Below are 7,500 nucleotides of genomic sequence, written 5' to 3'. Positions count from 1 at the left end.
CGCTCACGACGGTCACCGCGCGACGCAAGAACAGCCCAAAAACAGGCCAAAACGGCCCAAAAACGGGCCAAAACTGGCCATTTTTGGCTGCGCGAGCGAGCGGAGAGCGGCGGACAGCGAGCTAAGCGAGAGGCAGCACCGTCCCTGCTATACGAAAGCCCCATCCAGCCCTGTGCCACCCGGGGGGTTCCAGGGTGCTGAGATGGCTGACATTTTGCTCCGCTCACGACGGTCACCGCGCGACGCAAGAACAGCCCAAAAACAGGCCAAAACGGCCCAAAAACGGGCCAAAACTGGCCATTTTTGGCTGCGCGAGCGAGCAGCGAGCGGCGGACAGCGAGCGAAGCGAGAGGCATCACCGTCCCTGCTATACGAAAGCCCCATCCAGCCCTGTGCCACCCGGGGGGTTCCAGGGTGCTGAGATGGCTGACATTTTGCTCCGCTCAAGATGGTCACCGCGCAACGCAAAAACAGGCCAAAAACTGGCCAAAACGGGCCAAAACTGGCCATTTTTGGCTGCGCGAGCGAGCGGCGAGCGGCGGACAGCGAGCGAAGCGAGAGGCAGCACCGTCCCTGCTATACGAAAGCCCCATCCAGCCCTGTGCCACCCGGGGGGTTCCAGGGTGCTGAGATGGCTGACATTTTGCTCCGCTCACGACGGTCACCGCGCGACGCAAGAACAGGCCAAAAACTGGCCAAAACGGCCCAAAAACGGGCCAAAACTGGCCATTTTTGGCTGCGCGAGCGAGCGGCGAGCGGCGGACAACGAGCGAAGCGAGAGGCAGCACCATCCCTGCTATACGAAAGCCCCATCCAGCCCTGTGCCACCCGGGGGGTTCCAGGGTGCTGAGATGGCTGACATTTTGCTCCGCTCACGACGGTCACCGCGCGACGCAAGAACAGCCCAAAAACAGGCCAAAACGGCCCAAAAACGGGACAAAACTGGCCATTTTTGGTCTGCGCGAGCGAGCGGCGAGCGGCGGACAGCGAGCTAAGCGAGAGGCAGCACCGTCCCTGCTATACGAAAGCCCCATCCAGCCCTGTGCCACCCGGGGGGTTCCAGGGTGCTGAGATGGCTGACATTTTGCTCCGCTCACGACGGTCACCGCGCTGTCACGACCTTAGCTGGTTTTGCCTAAGGCGTGCGGCACCCTCGCGCGTCCGTCCGCAAGGTCAGCCTCCAGCCTCCCATTGTCCCTTAGGACCAACAAAAGAGAGAACGGGTTAAAGAGAACGCCTCAATCGGGATCCACAAGCAAACATGTCCGAAAAACACTTCATAGACAATGCAAATTACAAACAGACTTTACAAGCTCTGAATAGTGGCACAACAAAGGGTAAAATGGTCCATTACAGACCGAAAGCTCTCGAACGTGTCCACATGACACAACCTTTATTTACAAGCCTAAAGAGGCCACCAACCCAACTAAAATGGGACTATTAAGCCTTCGGCCGCCCCTTTACATTCTGTACAAGGCATGAACATGCCAAAAGACAACGGACAGACATAAGCATTACATCCAACATCTTGTTTAGAAGTTTGTCCGTTACATTCTCCCCCACTTATCCCTTCGACGTCCTCGTCGAAGCCTTTGTGAACACTGCAACTCTTCGCCTTTGCTGAGTCTTCAATCTTTCGCTCCAGCTGCAATGCGCCTCCTGGCTCCCAGCTGCTCTCCGCTGCTGTTTCTGAGTAGTCGAACCTTTGATCCGCCATGCTGCTTCAACTCGCCAATGACTCTGACTCTGGTGTGGGGTTGGCTGAGTTGTGTTGATCCTTGTCGATTCTTGCGGATCCACCAAATGAAGGAAAAGACCATTCTTACTGCGCCAGTTTCTCAAAATTTCCACATGCTGCTTGAACTGGGTGGATGCTTGTTGGAGCTTTAACGAGCATCGCCTCGCAAACTTCTGAAGTTTTGGGTCCTTCCTCCACAAAATCTGCTCATTGACTCTTCTTTCAGTTAGTTGTCACATCCAAGTAGGTTCGCATCACTTCCGCTTTCGATTGGCATTTCGTTGGGAAATGAAGCGGACAATCTACTCTCAGTAGCACTGATCACCGTTGGTGAGGATTTTGACAACTATTGTCTTCCATTATCTTCGAAGGGTCTTTGAACTTGTGCAGAGCTCCTCTGCTAGATAGATAAGAGAACTGGGGTACTCGGTTTCGCCCATTCTCTTAAGAGTTGAGAAGGCAAAGGTTACTTGACTTCGCCCGCCTCCTCGAGGTTGTACTTCATGCATCGAGCTGGTTACTGGCCTTCGCCTGCTCTTTGCTCACACTTCTGAAGCACTTGAAGTGTTTGCACTCCTTGCGTTGAGTTAGCTACTGTGATTCACCTTCTCAATGCCATTGAACTTCTGGAATGCAGGAAGTTTTCACCCCAACTTGGAGTAATTCTCTGATAGATGAGGTCGCCTCTGGGATTGTACCGTCTTCTCCATCAACCCTGCCGCCTACTCCACTGAGTAGCAAAGGTACAGCACCGCGTACTGCCTGCTTCGTTCCTTGGTCGTGCACTCTTGCATGACCCGAAGTCCTTCACTTACGGCTATCTTGATGAGAAACTTGTTGACACCGGTCTTACGAAGTTTCTTGGCCTCTGCCCTTCAGCCTTGTCTCGGTACTTGGAGATTGCCTCTGCATGCTCCACCTCCTCGGCCCCTTTCACGACCAAGCGCTCTCCCTCCGTGAGAGCAAGGGATCAATGACTTGCACGGAAGTCCCGCCTCTGCGGTACCATGGCGCTGCCATGCCCATGGCCCTACTATCCGTCGCCTCGCCTCTGTTTCCCTTTCCTTCACAATCAGTAGAGATGTCTCCGTGGCACTCCTCTGAGTCCACCTCCATTCTAACTGATGCTTGATTTTGGGTAGCTAAGTCCCTCTGGACTCGTCGTCGCTTCCTCGCCCCTTTCGACCTCCTGCTTCAACACCTCTGTGTTCTCCAAGCAGTCTGTTTGGTCGATGGAAAGACAGACTGCAACTCCCATGCATGGCCTTTGCCATCACATTGTCGGGTTTGCACCGATTCTGTTCTCCTTAGCTTCCTTGGTAGCAACGTTTGCTTACTCGACCTTGTCCTCTGACTTGTCGGGCTCCCTTAAGCGAATATGAGCTCTGGAGCAGTCCAACTCTCCAGCTGCTTCGATCATACCTCTGCATGATCAAGTCCCTCTCATGGGACTCACTGGTACTTGCATTCGAACTTTTCCCTTGGTGGAACCCAGCCCCCATATGCTGATGACCAAGGTTTTCATCCGATGCAAAATTCGGTGCACGCCCGGAAGACCCGCCTCTGCGGTACCATGGCCTTCACTCCTTGAATCCATAGCCCTTCTTGCCGTCGTGTTGTTCACCAAAGCGGAGCTCCCAGTAGCTCCCGATCATACCTCCATATGATCTCATCCCTCACGGGACAATGTCGTGTGTGTCGCATTGCCACGAACTGTTCCACCACGATCCGCTGCACCATGTCGCCTCCTGGTGACATCTCCATTGCATTCTGATCCTTGTGGAATAAACTCGAATTGTGAACCCTCCATGTGTGGCCTCTGCCAATACATCGCAGGGTCTCCTCCACCTTCGATTTTGTTCGCTCCTTTGGCAATCGACCTTCATCCACCCACTCTTGGGTCACACCTAGATGAAGCACCGCTCTAGGACAGTCCGTCGCCTAGTAGCTCCCGAAGTCCACCGACTTCGCTGTAATTTGTGCACCATTGCCTGGATCCTGGGCCTCTGCCCCTACCAGCACAATCTCCGCTGCGCACTGCTTCCTTCATAGCAACTTGAATGGCAACACTGTGGCATATTCTTCAAGAGTACCCGCCTCTGCGTCCTCTTGCCCCGTGCTAAGGCCTTCTGTACCCAACTTCGCCTCCGCAAATTGAGTCGCCTTAGTTCCTCCATCGAATGCTCCTCCGAGATAAGGTGCATGTGCCCCGAAGCTCCCTTCGTCTTTGGCACCATGCAAGATGAGTCCGCTCTGTCAGAATGAAGGACCCAAGGAACAGCATGATTCTACTCCTGCCTCTGCAAGAGTTCATGTCCTTGACCTCTGTCTAGGGAAAGCGCTGTGCCTCTGCTCCATGTTCCAACTTCTATGCTGGCTCCCTTCATGCGGCTTGGGTACTTCGCCAAGTTACACCCAAGTTGCTCCGCTCCTCGTTTTTGCATTGAGTCGATGGTGGCCCTCGCGCCCACCATTCCACGGGTCAGCCCTCCCTTGAGTCCGATCTCCATATCGACTCCAAGTGTGCCTCCATTTGAGTTGCTTTGGGTCGCTCCCCCACTTGATCTCGCAATGCATCCACCAATGCATTCTCTCAAGCGAGATCATGCGACGACTCCTCGCCGCTTGCTCAGTCCATCGAGCTTCGTGGAGTTGTTGTTTGTGAGGTACTCCTCCTCAACATGTGAAGTCCGTCTCACATGATTCTCCCTCTGGAGAGCTGAGACTTATCCCTCCTGGATAACTGTCCCGTTGGAGCAACATCTCTCTTCGTTTCGGAGACCACCATCCCCTTGGACTACTCCGATCTGCTGAACAAACTGTGCATTGTTCTGCCTCTTGCAAACGCACTTACTAGATTGCGCCTCCACGTCAATACAGCCACCGCTGCACCCCTCAAGGCCTAGCAACATGCTGAACTCGTTGCACACTTCAGCCTCCTCCGGACGTATCCTTCGCATGTCGAAGAGAAAGTTTCAATGCTCCATGGCGCCGAGTCTCGACCGCCTTGGGATGGCCACGAACAATCCATCGTCCGCATACAAGCCCATGCATGAGTACCGAATTCTTCGAGTTAGCAATTCCCCTCACCTCTGTGAGCTTTGCACAACTCTTTCGGTCGCTGAGCAACTCATTCCACTTTGCATGGTCTCGTCCTTTGCCAAGCGCCTCGCTTGCCTTGAGCACCATCAAGTAAAGTTGTCAACGTTGAGCCGTAGCTCAAACTCAGCCATCCCAACCTTTGTGCGCTCCAAATTCTTCCAAGCTTGCCTGTTCTCGTGGTGCCTCTTGCGCGAAGGGTTGGCCATTCCTCTGAATGCCAATCTCAGATGCCCGCTCCTCTGAGCGACTCTTTTCCCTACATCTCCATGCCCGTTTTCCCTCAAACGGTCGCGCGTGTGCTGACTGCCCTCAACGCAGCCCCGCTAGGTCCCCCACGTTTGCATGTCAAGTGTTTCTATGAGTGCTTGTCCCGCTCTGATACCATATTGTCACGACCTTAGCTGGTTTTGCCTAAGGCGTGCGGCACCCTCGCGCGTCCGTCCGCAAAGGTCAGCCTCCCCGAAGCCTCCCATTGTCCCTTAGGACCAACAAAAGAGAGAACGGGTTAAAGAGAACGCCTCAATCGGGATCCACAAGCAAACATGTCCGAAAAACACTTCATAGACAATGCAAATTACAAACAGACTTTACAAGCTCTGAATAGTGGCACAACAAAGGGTAAAATGGTCCATTACAGACCGAAAAGCTCTCGAACGTGTCCACATGACACAACCTTTATTTACAAGCCTAAAGAGGCCACCAACCCAACTAAAATGGGACTATTAAGCCTTCGGCCGCCCCTTTACATTCTGTACAAGGCATGAACATGCCAAAAGACAACGGACAGACATAAGCATTACATCCAACATCTTGTTTAGAAGTTTGTCCGTTACAGCGCGACGCAAGAACAGGCCAAAAACAGGCCAAAACGGCCCAAAAACGGGCCAAAACTGGCCATTTTTGGCTGCGCGAGCGAGCAGCGAGCGGCGGACAGCGAGCGAAGCGAGAGGCATCACCGTCCCTGCTATACGAAAGCCCCATCCAGCCCTGTGCCACCCGGGGGGTTCCAGGGTGCTGAGATGGCTGACATTTTGCTCCGCTCAAGATGGTCACCGCGCAACGCAAAAACAGGCCAAAAACTGGCCAAAACGGGCCAAAACTGGCCATTTTTGGCTGCGCGAGCGAGCGGCGAGCGGCGAACAGCGAGCGAAGCGAGAGGCAGCACCGTCCCTGCTATACGAAAGCCCCATCCAGCCCTGTGCCACCCGGGGGGTTCCAGGGTGCTGAGATGGCTGACATTTTGCTCCGCTCACGACGGTCACCGCGCGACGCAAGAACAGGCCAAAAACTGGCCAAAACGGCCCAAAAACGGGCCAAAACTGGCCATTTTTGGCTGCGCGAGCGAGCGGCGAGCGGCGGACAGCGAGCGAAGCGAGAGGCAGCACCGTCCCTGCTATACGAAAGCCCCATCCAGCCCTGTGCCACCCGGGGGGTTCCAGGGTGCTGAGATGGCTGACATTTTGCTCCGCTCACGACGGTCACCGCGCGACGCAAGAACAGCCCAAAAACAGGCCAAAACGGCCCAAAAACGGGACAAAACTGGCCATTTTTGGCTGCGCGAGCGAGCGGCGAGCGGCGGACAGCGAGCGAAGCGAGAGGCAGCACCGTCCCTGCTATACGAAAGCCCCATCCAGCCCTGTGCCACCCGGGGGGTTCCAGGGTGCTGAGATGGCTGACATTTTGCTCCGCTCACGACGGTCACCGCGCGACGCAAGAACAGCCCAAAAACAGGCCAAAACGGCCCAAAAACGGGCCAAAACTGGCCATTTTTGGCTGCGCGAGCGAGCAGCGAGCGGCGGACAGCGAGCGAAGCGAGAGGCATCACCGTCCCTGCTATACGAAAGCCCCATCCAGCCCTGTGCCACCCGGGGGGTTCCAGGGTGCTGAGATGGCTGACATTTTGCTCTGCTCAAGATGGTCACCGCGCAACGCAAAAACAGGCCAAAAACTGGCCAAAACGGGCCAAAACTGGCCATTTTTGGCTGCGCGAGCGAGCGGCGAGCGGCGAACAGCGAGCGAAGCGAGAGGCAGCACCGTCCCTGCTATACGAAAGCCCCATCCAGCCCTGTGCCACCCGGGGGGTTCCAGGGTGCTGAGATGGCTGACATTTTGCTCCGCTCACGACGGTCACCGCGCGACGCAAGAACAGGCCAAAAACTGGCCAAAACGGCCCAAAAACGGGCCAAAACTGGCCATTTTTGGCTGCGCGAGCGAGCGGCGAGCGGCGGACAGCGAGCGAAGCGAGAGGCAGCACCGTCCCTGCTATACGAAAGCCCCATCCAGCCCTGTGCCACCCGGGGGGTTCCAGGGTGCTGAGATGGCTGACATTTTGCTCCGCTCACGACGGTCACCGCGCGACGCAAGAACAGGCCAAAAACTGGCCAAAACGGCCCAAAAACGGGACAAAACTGGCCATTTTTGGCTGCGCGAGGGAGCGGCGAGCGGCGGACAGCGAGCGAAGCGAGAGGCAGCACCGTCCCTGCTATACGAAAGCCCCATCCAGCCCTGTGCCACCCGGGGGGTTCCAGGGTGCTGAGATGGCTGACATTTTGCTCCGCTCAAGACGGTCACCGCGCAACGCAAAAACAGGCCAAAAACTGGCCAAAACGGCCCAAAAACGGGCCAAAACTGGCCATTTTTGGCTGGGCAAGCGAGCGGCG

Source organism: Musa acuminata, unplaced genomic scaffold, assembly GCF_036884655.1.
Source record: "Musa acuminata AAA Group cultivar baxijiao unplaced genomic scaffold, Cavendish_Baxijiao_AAA HiC_scaffold_455, whole genome shotgun sequence".
NCBI classification, from domain to species: Eukaryota; Viridiplantae; Streptophyta; class Magnoliopsida; order Zingiberales; family Musaceae; genus Musa; species Musa acuminata.
The sequence above is the reverse complement of the archived record's forward strand: the minus strand, read 5'-3'. Positions refer to the sequence as shown.